The 16,636-nt window shown below is 46.6% G+C and overlaps 1 long non-coding RNA gene across 10 annotated transcripts in view; it reads right to left on the reverse strand.

Moving 5' to 3' along the window:
* LOC105079549 (uncharacterized) overlaps nt 1-16,636 on the reverse strand; it is a 575,211-nt gene that overhangs the window by 285,625 nt on the left and 272,950 nt on the right. The window contains exon 1 of one of the 10 annotated variants that reach the window (XR_012499939.1): nt 3,219-4,254. The exons of 8 other annotated variants lie outside the window; for them this stretch is intronic. This is a non-coding gene — a long non-coding RNA (uncharacterized LOC105079549). Of the gene's footprint in view, nt 1-3,218; nt 4,255-16,636 lie in introns of those variants that run through there. One more of the 10 variants, XR_012499942.1, reaches the window with a different exon arrangement.

Raw genomic sequence — 16,636 nt, forward strand, 5'->3', positions numbered from 1 at the left:
GGAGCAATGGGAAGTCTCATAGTTACTGCAGTTGGGAATAAAAGTTGGTACAATCACTTCAGAAAATAATTTGGCATCAGGCAGTAAGACTGAACACGCACATACCCAGGAGTGAGTTCCCCGGTTCACAAGGCATCTCCCTGAGAGAACTCTTGTTTGTGTGACATGCAATGTGCACAGTGATGCTTTTAACAGCCTCATTTGTGACTCCCCAAACTGGAAATAGCCCAAGTTTCCACCCACTCTACAGTGGTTTAATCAGTTGTGAAAAGCTATATAAAACATTCCAAAGGAATGAACTGAAGCTACATCTAGCTACACAGTATCAGAGACACGGAGAGGTGAAAACAAAATGGTCACACAAGATCCAGAAGGCACCCTCTCTGAGGGAGGAAGGTGGGCACAACGGGGGGGGGGGGGGGAAGACGTCAGTCAGGTTCAATATCTTAAAATGTGTGGTAGGCCCACAGGTGCTTATCTTCCTCTAACTTAAATTTTAAGTATACACCATATATCCTGGTTTTAAAGTGTGATATTTCACAACTTAAAGGGGTTTAAAAAAGGAAAACAAAATTACTCTGTCCCTATGTGTGACACTGCATTCACCCAGAAGCACTGCCTTTCATTTGCTTTTTAATAATGACATCTCTCAAGTGGGGCCATGTTCTGCTGGTCCTCTCTCGACCTGGCTCCTCTTTCTCCCATCCCGTCCTATGTCATCTTGAGATTACTTATTTTATATGTAACATCTTTGGAAAAACAACAGCGTGAGGATTGCTCTTCTTGTGTTTGATTCATCTCAGTCACTTTTCCCAGGAGTAGCAGCACAGACCAACAGGCTAGCACTCCACGCCCAGGGAGTTTAGAGAACCCCAGGGGAGTGCGCAGCACCGAGGAGCCCAGCCCTCTACTCACAAGTTCTCTGCACCCTCAGTCCAGTGCTGCTTTGATTCCCCCATTTGAGTTTTTGTCAGGTATGAAAGGTGATTGGAGGCGCTCCTCAAACAGAGCTCGTGGCCTCCTGTCAATATTCCCGGGCAGGTACATGAAAATAGAAAGGGGCAGACTTACTGAGGTAGGTTTAGGGTGGCCAGGTCTCCCAGGGGGTTCTACAGCTCTCAATGCACACTCAGGCAAGGGCAGCAAAAGAACACATTTAGTCAACTTGAAAATTGGACCTCGAGCCTGGTCCTAACACAACTGTAAGTCTGTTTTTTTTTAAGAGATCAAACCACCCTAGCAGGTATTTTCCCTCAAACTTTAAAATTTTTCCCTTCCCCTTAGAAATGCCAAAATGAATCCCCAGTAGAAACATCCAGAGTATCAGGTGCAGCTCATCTTCCTTAGACTAGAACAAAAACAAGCCCCTAGTAATTGTGTGTGTGTGTGTGTGTGTGCGTGCGCGCGCGCTTGTTTTAATTCCAACACTGTAGCACCCTTAAACCATCATCACCTTGGAAACATCATTCCTTCCACCTGAGGTCTTCCCTGGGCACAGCCTGGAGCAGGGAGAGTTTACAGGGCCTGCTAATCTCATCAGCAGGTTTTCAGGACCCTGATCTTCTGACTCTTCTAGGTGAGCCCCAAGTCCTGGTTTTAAAAAACATGACGAATCAATGCACAAACCCTTATTCTCACCGTGGAGAGGAACAATTACTAAAATCTATTTGCCAGTAAATGTGCCTTGTCTTGTAAATCATTGGGTCGTTAACCTTAACAATGATGGTGTGCTGTCTCTATCCAATTCAATTAAAGTACAGACCAAGGTAATACTTAAGAATACATTTCAGGCAGAGGAATATACTATTATATCCTCATAAATTAATACATTTATTTCACATCTTGGAAAAAGAACACTGCATGATAAACAAAGGGGAGAGAAGAAACAAAGGCAATGATTTTAAGAATAGCTGAAAAGGACTAGAGAGGAGAGGAATCCCGAGGCAAAAAGCAAGTCACTTACAGCCACCACTCCCTCTGGCATCGCTGCAAAATTTCCGGGCTAGGTGAAGGATGGAGCAGACAGTGCACTCAGACTGCAGCTGGCTTGTGTTCTACCTCATGAGACAGAAATTCCTAAACTGTACAAAACAGCAAAAGAGTTCTCTACCTGTTCCTCATCTGGTACGACTGTAGCTGAAAAACTTGATGCTAAAACTAGCAGAAAGTTCTGAGCCTTGACACTGATTCTCTGGAGTCCAGGAAGGAGCCTTCTCTTTCCTCAACACTCTGAAGGTTAAGCCAAGGGAAGCCTCACTCACAGCACCCTCAGTGTTCTTCCTGCTTCCCCATTTCAGGGGTTAGGGAGGGATTAAGCAGCCAAGCATTCTAACAGGGAACATCTCTCAAGACTTACGGTATCTGTCACAAGGTTAGGTAACAGATATGTGCATTTAAATTCTTCACAAGGGGCTCAAAAGGAAGCATCTCTTCGATTTTCTTTCTCCTCTAATTCCTCTAACCTGGACCACTTTCTAGCCACAGCCAGCACAGCTTAATTCATATGATATATTCGTTCTCTATTGCTGCCCTAACAAACTGTCACAAACTTAGTGGCTAAAACAATTCAAGATTATTACCTTACAGTTCCACGGGTCAGAAGTGTAAGGCAGGCTCACTAAACCAAAAATCAAGGTGTAGGACGGCTGTCTGCACCCCTCTCTGGAGGCTCTCGGAAACAGCCTGCGGGCTTCCTAGCTCATTCGGGCGGGTGGAAAATTCACTTCCTCCCTGCCTGGGAGCGGAGGGCTGTTCTGGGGGAGGCCGCTGGCATTTCTCAGTTGGCGCCCCTTTCTACTTCTTAAAGCCAGCAACAGCAGGTCGAGGCTCTTTAACTCTTCAAACCTCTCCTGCCTCTTCTAGTGCTCCTTACGCTGGCTTTTCTCCAAATTTAGCCAGGAAAGGTTTATCTGTTTTGAAGGGTTTGTCTGATTACACTGGGTCTACCCAGATAATCCAGGGTAATCTCACCATCCATAACCTTAAATCACATCTACACAATCTCTTTTCTCATGTAGGTAACAAACTGCTCGGTTCCCAGAATTAGGGGATGGACACCTGGCGTGTATTATTCAGTGACCATGTAAGAGGTGTTCTCACCTTGGATGAGCCAAGGCTGAGAATAAATGAAACCTGACCATCTCTTATCTCCCTTTCCTTTCCCACCTCCTTCCCGACGCTTCCCTTCTTTACTCTGAAAGTAGAACTTGGCTACTCACCATATTCCCATTCTGAAAAGGAGCGTCTGGTTGCAGGACTCTCCCTCGAGACGGCCAGGAAGACCACTCTTGTGTCTACTCAGCTTTCTCCGGGTGAAATGTTCTCTTCAGCATTTAGCCAGTGGGTCCCAAACATTACGTTACATGAGAATCACCTGCAGGCACAGGTTCCAATTCAGAATCTCAGTCTGATGTGCTGCTGTTGAAGACTGACATCACCTGGCGTTCAGCGAACTGGGAGCAGGTGGCTTGAGAAGCTCTGTTGGCCCAAGCAGGCAATGGAGGTATGTGTGGTCCCAGAGAGACCCCAGCCCTGGAAGATGAGCCTCTGTCCAGAGGCCCTGCACACCCCCTACTTCTCTTCCATTCGTGGCCACAAAAGACTAGTTTCCTCCCAAAAGGAAGAAGTAACTTGGCATCTCTGACTGTATTATGTCTCTCTTCTGCTGCTTTAACCTGAGCCATAAGCCTCTGCTTAGCCCTGCATGTAGACTTGTTAATCATTAAAGGAATTCTGCTTACAGCTTAAGATTTATGCAAAAAGCCCCTTACCTGAAACTTGCCTCCCACAGGGAGATAAGGAAGTATGAACGAAAATAACTGTCTTCTCAAGATTTATAGGAACACCAAGACCAGACCACGTCAGCTGGGCTCAACAGAGCAAGAACTAATTTTTTCACAACCCTCCTCCCACACTTGCTGGCGCCTCCGCCCAGACGTCACTTCCTCACCTTAATCCCTTCCTGCTTCCCCCTTTCCTAGAAAAAAAGCAGCTGGAATTCTACCCCCAATTAAGATGATTAGTCTGCCATCTTCTCGGTTTGCTGGCTTTCCCAATAAAGTCGCTTTTCCTTGCTCCAACGTTGGTCTCTCAACTTACTGCCCTGCTGTGTGGCGAGGGGCCACACCCGTTGTTGCTGGCGCCACAAGTCCCCGAGGTCTCACCCTATACGCTTTGGTAGTGTATCATCAAGAAAGCACCCCTTTGGAGTCAGAAGAAAGTTGTGTGATCGCGGGCAATTTGCTAGTCGAGGCCCCACGTGCTCATCCATCAGATGGAGGTAATAAAACTAATTACTCCAGAAGGCAGTTACAGAGGTTCAGGGAGACGCTGCCTGCAAAGCACAGAACACAGTGCTCAAGCCCTTGATAGAGACGAGCGATTGGTTGTCACCGATACCACCATCATTCAGCTTGGCCCCCACCTGCTCGGTGACCTGGACAGTGGCCTGGCCTCTCACATGCTGGTTCACTCCTCCCAGTAGAAAGAAAAGAGGAAGGCCTTTACCCATTTCGGGAGGTGAGATGGGAATTTCAAGGCATTTACTTGCCCCAGTGGTTTGCCTCATTGCCCAAACCCGGAGAAACACAGCAGGCGAGACTGTAGAATTTGCGGGAATTACACTGTGGGCAGCCTTAAGTGAGCAGGCCATGGGGCCCAGGCCAAAGCTCACAATAGCTTGCACCTGGTAAGACGTAAATGTACGCATGCGCTGGTAGCGTGAGTCAGCATTATGAACAACACGCATGCGCCACTAGCATTAGCAAAAGGACAAGTGCGCCACATCGGGGGCGCGCCATCTTGTTGAACTAGAAGAAAGTGCCGAGCACCGTCACTGCTGCTGCCGCCCACCATGCACGCCACCAGCTTGTACTGCAATAAAGTGCTGTCTTGGTCCATGTCAGCCCCTCACGCATTAATGTTGGCTCCGCGCACATTCTTCCAGTTGGGCAGCTCACCTGCTCGAATTCCTCTCCAGCCCCCCTAGGCTGACATATATGCACTGTTTTGCTATTAGTTTTAGACAAACTTTTTCTTTGAATGGCCGATAGTATTTTTGTTTTTGTAGGGTATACAGTCTTTGTTTTGTCACAAACTCTCAACCCTGCAGTTGTAGTGTGGAAGCAGCCATAGACAATACATAATGAAAGGGTGTTCCCATAAATCTTTATTTATTTATAAAAGCAGATGGCAGACTGGATTTGACCTATGTGCCATAGTTTGCTGATTCCTGTTTTAGACAAACAGCTAGAAGGTTCAGGTTTAGTTCCAGTGATGGATCCCTACTCTGCCCTTTATTTTATTGTCTCTCATAAATATTTGTGAATTTACTCTCTACAAAAGCATATTTCAACAAATGTTTATATCCAGGGGCATGCTTGGAAAATTGAAATTCATGTAAATGCTTGAGACACATTCTGAAACCCACAAAAGAACTTAATATTAAAGGACCAGGTGTTATGATAAATGATGCATTACTTTGGAAGATACTGGACGCTATAGAGCTGTGTGATTTTAGACAAGTTACTCACCCTATCTGACCTTTAGTTACCTCCTCAGTTTAAGCCTCAAGTAGTCTCTATTTCATGATAATTAAAAGCAGTAAGCATATGAAGTGAAGCAAGAGATATAATAAAGCTCTTAGCCCAGTGCCTGGTGCATGGAAAACACTCAGGAGCATCACCATTATTTCTCCTGTCACCATTAGAGACCCTACCATGACGTGTTTCTTACTTATAAGAAAATAAGTCAACATCGACAGAGAGAATCCTGTTGAGGCAACTGCCTAGGTTTCCTCTGAATAGGGGTGTAGACTTGGGTGGGGAGAGTATTAGGATTCTGAAAAATTGTCTCATGGTTTAAAGTGTTTCAGTAAGTCCATCTCATGGCTTACAAACTGGAGGCCAATGGGACCAATGGTTGTGTTATCACAGTGTCTAATTCTAAAATATTGAATGAATTTAAGCCACAACTTTCATTCACTGCTGTCTTAATAAAAAGTAGCTACACACTGTTATGTTATGTTATCCATCTGACCCAATTCAGTATCTGACCTCTGCTCCTAAACTTCTGATGCTAGGCTTTACTATTACAACCCCAGCTTCTTATGTCATGATCTCATTGCCATCCGTATATCTAGAGGAAGAGCCCTTATCTTTTCAAAAACATATGGCCAGTTCCCAGAACTAACGTCACCCAAGGCTGCCAACAAATGATGTAATGAGACAACTTAAGAGCAAAATGAGATGTTTTCTTCCTTCCTTGCTTGTAGCTGCCAGACCTCACAATATAAAAGCTGTTTGAGGCTCTGTTTTCACACACTCACAGAAATGTTTCTTTAGAAATGCATTTGTTTTAAGAATCACTGCTGACATTCATTACTGAGGGCCCAAGGAGTCTTTGAAGACACACTCAGGTGAGATTACCAGGAGGAAACATTGTTTAATCGTGGAGTAACTCAAGTTGGGAAGTGGCCCAGGTGGGACAGGAGGTTTTCTCTTCCGTGATCAGGGTCAGACAAAGAGGCAAATGGCAGATGTCAGGCGAGAGGGGTCCTGGAGGGACACCTCCACCACGTGGTTTCCTCTGTTTTGCTCGTAAACCTATATTAACAGTGAGCAGAGGGTGCAGCCAATCTGGGTCCACCTTCCAGCAAGCGGGATGAGGTGACACCTACTCAGGATCTCCTGTAGCCTTACTTGGCCCTGGACTTTCTGCCCACGAGTGCTTAATGGGCACTGGTGTTCGGGAAGCTACAGAGCAGGCATTTTAATGAACTCGCTCTACCCAGACCGCAGAGTCAAGAGGATAGTGACATTGGTAATAATATTCTTAATATGAGTAAGTAGTAATAAGCACTATTTTAGACATGTAAATCAGATCACATCACCTTCCTGCTCAGAAAGCTCCAATGTTTTCCCCTTTCACCTGAAGTAAAACCGAATTTTCTATGAGGCCCACATGATGACCCTGCAGGACCTGGCTGCACCTTCCCTGCACACCTCTCCAGGCTTACCTAAGTGGGCGAAGGTAAGTGGGCCCCAAGTGTTCTTAGCCCACAGCACCTGGGGTAGCACCTCCACCTGATCAGTGGGGGCTGGGTGGAGGAAGGGAGCCCCAGCATCTCGGCAGCACTCACCTGGAATTTAGCCTCGGCCTCAGGCAGCTGTTGGGGAGGGGAAGGAGAGACTGAGTTCTGACTCAAGTGCCACAGACTCTCACTGTTCTGAACAAGATTTAATAGATTTTCTGGAATAAGTATTTATTTGCTCTGTGTCCTTATGACAATCAGGGAGTTTAAATGGTTAGTGTTTTTTGTTTTGTTTTGTTTTGTTTTATTTCACCAGTCCTGGCTGTTTTGCTGGGAAGAGGGTCCATGAGGCTCATCACACCACCATTGTGAGAGTTGTCCCTCCTCCACCTTCATCTTGGGCCTCTCTCCTCCTCCCCACTCTGTGCCTGGAGGAGAAACATCTACACCGGGCTCATTGCTGCCACTGGATCTTTGCACTTACTCTTCCCTCAGCCTGGAAAGTCCTCCCTTGAAGTGAAGGCTGTTGCATCCTTACCCGAGTGTGGTTTCCACCTTGATCCCTGCAGGCAGAGTCCCTTCCCCTTGTGACTCAGGCCAGGGTCTGAGCAGGGTCAGAAAATGTAGACCAGGAGTCAGCAAACTACAGCCCATGGGTCATATTGGGCACACTGCATGTTTCTGTATAGCCCACAAGCTAAGAATTGTTCTTACACTCAAATAATTGAAGAGAAAAACAAAAGAAGAAAGATACTTGGTTACACATGAAAAGTACATGAACTGCACATTTGGGTGACTGTAAATAAAGTTTTACTGGAACACTGTCGTGTCCATTAATTGACTTTTTGTGTGGAGCTGCTTTCACACAACTACCAGAAGAATGAGGAGTGGCACACTACAAATCACAGGGACAGAGTTATGACTGGAAAGCCTTCTGGGGCCACATGTATCACCCGTCCATATGAAGACATTTTCAAAGGTGAAATATGTAAACTCTCACTACAGGGCAGCACTCACAGATGCACATGTGCCATCTACTTTGATGATACGAAACACTGTCTTTGACCCTTGAGTAAGCAAAATGTTATTCCCCAAAAAGAAGTGCATTCTTCTCATCAGTAGACCTATGTTTTAAAAATAGATTTAATTGTTATTCTATTTTGAATTTCATCAATCCATAAAAATGGTGTGGAAATCTGTTTTATCTTGTTATATAAGTACCTACAAAATATCCTCAGTTTTGCCTCTTGACCCCCAAACCTACAACAGTTCCCAGCTAAGTCTCACAAGGAAAATTCACCAGTCGTGGTGACTCTCTTCCCTTGCCGGGGAGCGATTTTACGGTGAGCATTTGGCCCAGTTCTGACCAACAAGACGCAAGAGGAAATCTAACTGATAGCACCTCCAAGCATCACACGGCTCCTTCCCATCATGTAGGGTCAGGGTTCATGTCCCTCCTCAGAAAGTCCTTTCCCAGCCACTGGGGGAAGTAGCCTGTGATGTCCCCTTCCCTCCCTCCCTAAGTCACTCTTCTAGCCAGTGCCACTGTCTGTCATTATCTTATGGAATGAATAAAAAAAAACACTAATAACATTTTAACTGATATTTACTAGCATTAATGGGACTAATATTTATAAAAACTGCTAACAAATAAATACGTATACCGTTCATTACTTAAGCTCACGTTTCCGGAAGTGTTTTGCGCACACCGTACTCGGTGCCAGAGCTTATCACATGTCCCTCAGTTAATCTTCGTAACCATGTTAGGAGGTAGATATTACTGTCCCCCCATTACAGATGCCTGCCTACTTGCATTTTCTTCATTACGTTCTATACTACTAGCACAAGCAAGGGCAATAGCATAACAATAATAATAATAATATATTGGACTCGTTCTGCCCCTGGGACCTTGGTAGTGGGGAACTGCACTGAGCCATGGCGGGTTTGTCCCAGGCCCCATCCTCACCTCCCTGCAGAAGGAAACTCCAGTGGAAGAGGGAAGCACCCTCACGAGCGGCGCGTTTCCAGCCCAATTTACAGGGCAAGTGCTGCTGGTTATTGCTTCTGACTTGATGCCGGCCCCTTTCTCCTCAAGGAGGCTCTGTGGTGACAAGGAAATTGCCCAGTTCCTCACAGGGTCCTAGAGTTACGCAGACAGGCTGCAGCAAATCTCCTGTTATCTTCTGATAACTTCTCTAAGAGCTGGCCAACTACTATCTCCCCTGGGTCAGTTTCTGGGATGCTGGTTGACTTGATTTTTTTTTCCCCAAAAATGTTACAGCTTGGTTTCCAGAGGATCTCTGCTTTAAATCTAATAATTTTCTATGACACTAACTCCCGTGCCAAATTCCTGAGGAATGTCCCAGAAGGGGCATGTATGTAATAATTAACATGCATCCCCCTAGGTCAATGGTCTCCATAATTCTAATTATTTAATTTTCATAGCAACAATGTTCATTTCTATGTCCTTTTATTAATAGTAAATCTGAAGGGTGTATTTAAGATGATCTAACTTAAAAGTATGTTTTAAGCCCTCTGTAGGCTCTGTGCCATCCTCAAAATTCACTTTAAGGGTTCCTGGAACACTTTGAGGAGATGAGGGGGTGGGGGCTCACACTTTAGTCTGGCGCTATTCAACAGAATTTTTTGGATGATGGAAATGTTCTAATATTTGCACTCAGCAATACAGTAGCCACCAGCCGTAAGTAGCTATGAGACACTGAAAAGTGGCTAGTGTGACTGAGGAAGTTTATTTCAAAGTTAATTTAATTTTGTAGAGCCACATGCGGCTGGGGGCTACCGGAGCAGACAGCTCAGGTCTAGAGCATCAGAGGGTGCGGATTTCACATCCGCAGCCGCCTTCCAGGGTGTAAAGCAGCGGTGAAGTGCTAGTTCCTCAACCGTGTCTGGAAACCAGCCAGTCGTTCTTAACGGCGATGGCAGTAACAGTACAATGAACACAGAGCCTTCACGCAACCTCACTTCAGTCCTCACAAAAACCCTGAGTCAGGCCCAGTCTGTCTCAGTTTAGAGAAGAGGAGACGGAGGGGTGCGACTGCCTGACCAATTTTACAAATACTCTCTAAGCAAGACTATCCCAGGTAAGAATCAGACAGCTGCAGCCTAACAGAAAGCAGGACAAGTGAGCCCCAGCTCAGCGGAGGGGGCTCTGCCAGTGGAGAAGAGGGCGGGGGAGGAAGGACAGACCCCACATGCCCGGCACTCACACATCCCGAAGGGCACGGCTCCACCACCACTGGCTGGGCACTGGCCTCAGGGCTCTAAATCCATCCCACTTGGTCCTCATGATGACCCTCTGAGAGCAGTATTTCATTCCCATTTTCCCAGTGAGAAGAGAGAGGCTCCGGGTTGATTTGCCATGATTCATTCAGCCTATGCAAGACCCCTGCTCATCTGCTTCCAGGGCTCCTGACAGCCCTACCCATTACATGGGTGTCCAGAGCCAGGTAAAACTGGGGCAGAAATGGGAAAACAGTGGAGGTGTGGTCTTCATCAGGAAGACCAGAGGAATGCTAACGCCAATTATAATTCCCTTGCAATTCTCTTCCATGCCCTCCGCTTGTAAGCTGAGGCCCCAGTTTCCAGGACTCATAGAAGTTCATTTTTATTAAAATTCTGGGACATGTGGTAAGCATGGGAGAGAGCCCAGCACAGCCCCTGTATGACTGATGGTTCAGATCTCTTCTGGAAACCACATGGCAAAGAGAGATGGGCCGGGTACTATCCACATTAAGACCTGGAGCCACAAAGTCCCCAGACCAGGAGGAAGACACACCTGGCCCCTGCACACCCCCACCCCAATGGCCCTGCATCTAAACACGTCCTGCCTGAGAGCGCTGCTGGGGCCAAGGCTTTACAACAGGAGAAGGCAGAGAAAAAAGGAGAAAAGAAAGTGAGGAGCCACGAGGAAGGAAGAAACAAGCGGCAGCTGCCACCACAGGGACTCCCGTCAAGCCATGTGGCCCTAAAAACAGCCATACTGGTACTCAGGGCAGGAGCTCACAGAGGCATTCCGCTGGCCTCTAGATCTTGTGCCCAATTCCTGCCACACTCCCACCCTCACCCCAACTCCAGCTTCTCAGGTTAAGGTCTCAGTATCCTTCAAGTCTCACCTTAGATGCTGCTACTTCTAAGAAACCTTCCCTGATCATCATTCCTATTTTATGCCCCTTCACTCTCCTCCCTCGGCTATTTCCTCCCTACCTATTCATCTACCTGTTCCCTCCTGGAGGAGATGGACCCAAGCGAGCGTTGCAGGGTCTGTCACGTAGTAATAACGTCAATGATGAGGACCCTAGGAAGAATTAACATTGACTGAGCAATCACTATGGGTCAGACACGGTTCTAAGCATTTAAATGTATTAAATTTCATTTTTACAGCAACCCTGTGAGATAGGTACTATAAATGCCTTCATTTTACAGAGGAGAAAAGTGAAGCACAGAGAGGTAAATATCTGGCTTAAGGAACACAGCTAGTAAGAGGAAGAGCTGTAAGTTGAAACCAGGCAGTTTGAGTTTAAACGCTGACTAGTAATCACTTCACTAAATTGTTCAGTATGCCATTGCTGCTTGCACATGTTGACCTATTCATTTACCTACAATGCTGTTGTGTAAATCACCCATCTCTTATCTAAACCGTGATACACTGCCTCCTGGACTAGAGAGAGAAATGTTTGGAGCTCTGTATACCTATAAGTAGTTAGCAAATTTCCCAACAGTCATTTGCAATAACAGCAAGTCATCTAATTTGTTATTTGCACAGGATGTGCTGTATTAATTGCTCTCGGTAAGCAATTTTAGTCTTTCATATGCGCATTACACATTCCCCTCTAGTGAACCATACCATTAGATACAGGATTTGAACAAATTCTTAAATGTGCTTCGGGACAGTCTGGGGTTGGTAAAAGCAGGGTTCTGGGTACAACACAGAGAGTACGGTGAGAAGGACTGCAGGCGGAGGAAGCCTTGGCTTACTCTAATGTAGGCAACGTTGTGATGCTGCACCCCTTAAACACTGGCGGTGTTCTGTCCTTCGAATGATAAGCATAGTTTTAGTCAATCTTGATTCTGAAATAGGAAGGAAGCTCACAACCATGTGCTCTGGTGTGTATGTTCAGGGAAAAATGAGTATGTCATGCACTAGCTGGGCACCTACTCATGGCGGGGGTGGGGGGTGGTGTGGGGGATGGGAAGCAGAATCATGGCCTCTGAAGATACCCTCATCCTAACCCTTGGATCCTGTGCCTGGGCTAGGCTACATGGCAAAGGGAACTAGGCTACAGATGAAATAAAAACTGTATTTGGTTTATTGGTTGATCTTACTATCCTGAATCACCCAGATGGACCCTGTGCAATCTCAGGGTCCTCAAAAGTGGAAGAGGGAGGCAGGAGAGTCGGTCAGAGGAAGATGTGACTACAGAGGAAAAGCACAGAGAGATGCAACACTGCTGATTTGAAGACAGAGGGAGGAGCCACAAGCCAAGGAATGCAGGTGGCCTCCAGAAGCCAGCAAGCATAAGGAAACAGATTCTCCCCTAGGGCTTCCAGAAAGGAATGTAGCTCCGCCAACATCTGGATGTTAGCCCAGTCCAGTGACAGCCGCGTTGCACTCCAAGACTAAGAAAATTAATTTCCATTGTTTTAAACCACTAAGCTGGTGGTAACAGGAAACTAGCATGGAGTGAGGAAGGCAAGGAGCTGAGAATGCTCTGCCTGGGAAGTTGACAGTCTGCTGGGCTCGCTCTCTCCTGGCTGAGCATGACAGAGACACCCAAGTATCCTTTCCGCCACTTGCGGGCCTTGCTCATGGCTTAGGGGCAAACTACAAAGGTACAAAATCCATCTCCTGATGCAGGTTGAGCCCTCTAAATTATAGAGATAATTTAACACAAAATCAAAACAATAAACCCCCTGCATCTGATTCAAGTAGGTAGAGTTTCTGAGACCTAAAGTGCCCAGAAAAAAATAGTTTCTCTTCCTCTTTCACTTGCCTTACAGACAGCTTTTCGAAAACCCTCAGGGTTGCAGCTAAAGGCAGAATCCCTCTTCTCTCGTGTCCTGACTCTGGGGCCAGGGAGCGTGGGTGAGGGAAGCCAAGGCTTACAGATAGACAAGGATAAAGCTCACAGAGGACACTCACCCGGCTGGCCGGCTGCTCAGTGAAAAGGTTCAGACTGTTTTTTTGATCAGATGCTGTTTAAAGAAGACAGACTTAATGGAGGAGAGAGTCTGCTGCTCTCTGACCTTGGCTGTGTGTTTTTCTCCATCTCCTGTCCAGTTGAGCACTAAGAACAAACAATTGCTGATGAGCTGGAACATGAGATTGGAAAGGGCAGGCGGCAATGAGCTAACTCCGAGGTGAGTCCCAGGAAACGCAGCTCTATTACAACCGCTCAGGGAAGAGGGGCTTGTTTCCAGAGAGTTTTAAAGACACACACGGTTTTAAAGCTTTAAGAACTGAGGTGTGAGGCCAGGCACGTCTGTGATCCGGGGCGGGTCATTCAACCTCCAGGAGGCCGTCTCTTCAGCTCAAGGGGAGTGGTTACACCTGGCCAACAGGTGATGATGGACTTTCCCCAGGAAAGCTCCTTCGTAGCAAAGAACAGAGGCCCACTGCAGCCGGCTCAGGTCAAGGAGGGCCACACGACTGATGTGAAGACACACACGGAGTCTCCCAAGACCAGAAAGCAGAAGTTCTGATGGGTTCTTGATCCCAGATTCTGCTTCATTAAAGGATCTACCTACCCAGAGTCCACGTAAGTGTGTGGCTCAGTGAAATTTTACACACATCCATGTAACTACCAGCCACAAGATATAGATCGGGGGGTCAGCAAATTCAGGCCTGTGAGCCAAATCCCATCTGCCACTGTTTCGTGAAAAGAATTTTACCAGAACACGACCACACTATTGTTTGTGTCTTGTCTACAGCTAGCTGAGAAGTTGCCACAGTTACGCGGTAAAGCCTAAAACCTTTAGTAGACGGCCTTCTAGGGAAAAAAAAAATTGGCCAGCCCCTGACATAGAGCCTGCCCTGTGTCCCTGCCCTGTTGATTTCCCCCTAAGATAACCGCTCTTTTCACCTAGATTACTGCAGGTTAATTTTGCCTGCTTTGACCTTCATATAAATGCAATACTATCATTTTTATTCCCTGAACACTACCCATGTTCTTTGACATTATCCATGTCCATGAACATTACCCAAGATCATCCATGTTGTGTGGCACTCTCCCTCTTGAGCATCCCCGTTAATGTGACAGTCACACTGCAGGCGTCCTTCACTCCGTCCCACACAACAGGCTGGCCCCTCTCAGTCACAGCGGGTGCCTCCCTGATGCTGGCTCCACAGGGCCCCCAGGGGCAGCCCGGAGCCCTCTCTCGACAGTGCTGATTCCTGTCTCTCCCTCCCCGTCTCAGCCATCTATCTATTTCTGAACCATGAATGCCACTGAAAACCTGATCAGAGCTGGGAACCCTCTTCTCGGATAAATGCACAGGGAGTGAAATGCGCAGCTAAAGATTAAAATGTGTTCTTGTTTTTTTTTTTTTTTTAACTTTTTTTCTCCCTCTGTCAGTGACAGAGATGTTGGAAATTCACTTTTTGAATTCATGAAGCTTTGCCTCTCTTAGAAAAAGAAGGAGTTGGGGAGAGGACACCCTGTTATCACTTTTAGCTTCACGTGAAAGGGTAGGAGCAGGACGTGTCCCCCTGTGGTGGGCACTAGGGGTGGAACAGGATCCTCTGTGTTCTGCGGACGCGATTGGAGGGTATGTGTCCCCTGGTAGATATGAGTACAGGGCACTGACCCAGCCCTCCGGTGGCTGCCGAGCCCTGAGAATGGAAGTCTGGCTCTAAGATTCAGCTCAGGTTCCCCGTCCAGGAGCGGCACGGCCATCATCACCACAGGACAACAGTGGTGTCTGCTGCTTCCGGTGGGGACTGGGTTCCACCAAGACTCTGCACGGCAGTGGGGAGCATCCGCAGCACTGGACGGACTGGTTTCCAGGGTTCTCCTGACTTGGGTATGAGAACTGGACAGAGCCCTTTAGGACTGGGGAAACTCCGAGATCTTGGATGACTCAGAGTGTGAAGGAACCTTAAGAGGATGGCAGTGAAACTTCAGCTAAGACAGTATGAGTAACAGAGCAATTCATCGGTAAACAAGAGATGTGATCTTGCACCTCAGATGTTTGAAGCAGTTCATAACATTTATACATATAAATCCAAAATTCCACACTTAATCTAAATGGGTCCATGAGCCCTAGGCTAAGAGTCTCGGTTCAATATTCTATCCTTTCTGCTTCAGTTCCCACTGAAATAGGTAGAGCCTTTCTATGCTTAGATTAAATTCCCAAGAGAATGTTATTGGCCAAGCTAATATTTTTAATCAGGCCACACAAATGCCAGTCTCTGGCCATTCCATGGATTAGCTGTCCCATGGTCAGGCTCTCAGCGCTGGGTTGGATCAACCGTGACGGGTTGGGGGACAGGGGAAGCCAAGTCCTGTGACCTCAAACATGGCCCCCTGGGCAGTGAGGCTGGGAGTGGGGCAACTTCCCTCAGAAAGAGGGTGAGCTCACGGCCTCTCAAATCCAGTCTAGGAGGCTTGGAAACTTGTAAAGCAACGCTGGAGCCTCGTAGGTAGCCGACACCTGGTGGCTAGTCAGGATGAAGAAGCATCGTGTTTCCTCAGGACGCGAGGCAGCCCCCAGAGGGTCACTTCCTTCCGTAGGACCCTCCCGCTGCTCCTTCCCTCGGTGACTCCGCCCGCTGCACTGTGAGCGCTGGGAGCAGGTATTCAACGTGCGCGGGTTGACAGGCTTGCAGAACACGGGCATGTGATGAGTTCACCCGTTTACAGAAATCAGAGGAGGGAAATTAAGAGTGTCCCTCAAGTCATTAAAACACAGGTAGGTTGGAGGGTTTTTGAAAAACGAATCACTTTAATAAATACTTAAATATAGACTAAGTGAAGATACTGCACAGCAATCTGAATAAGCATTCTGTCTAAATGATTATAAAAGTTGTTCCTTTCATCTAATAAATGTATGTAATTAAACGAATGTCACAGTTTGCTCTTGCATGGTGACCACATGACAGAAGTGCAGAATTTTTACTCCACTTCTGGCTAATTAGGATGATGTGTGATTCTATTTCTTATTTGTGATTTTTTTTTTTTAATTTTTGTGCTCAAACTCCCTTTCCTCTTTCAAAACCTGATGTTTATGTAATGATAAATAGGTCTCCCAAGCTGAAACTCAAATGTGATTTGGCTCTATTCTCTTTTCACCCTAAATTAGTTTAGGTGTCAATATCAATTTAAAGAGACTTAACAAAAAAGATACAACCTGGATTCTGGAGAAAGGGCCAAGGACATCTGCTTCATTCAGGACCCAACCAGGAGGGACACAGACTTGTTCCAGGGTGAGGGAGAAGTCCAAGCTTCACTGGATTTCATTTTTATTCTCTTGCTTTGGGGAGTATTTTTTTAGAAGAAATAAAATTTTCTTTCAAAGGTGACAAGATGCTACAGAAAAAGTCCAGTGGTCACCTGTGAGTTAGCCCACCACATACGTCCTTACGCCATC

Source organism: Camelus bactrianus, chromosome 17, assembly GCF_048773025.1.
Source record: "Camelus bactrianus isolate YW-2024 breed Bactrian camel chromosome 17, ASM4877302v1, whole genome shotgun sequence".
Classification (NCBI taxonomy): Eukaryota; Metazoa; Chordata; class Mammalia; order Artiodactyla; family Camelidae; genus Camelus; species Camelus bactrianus.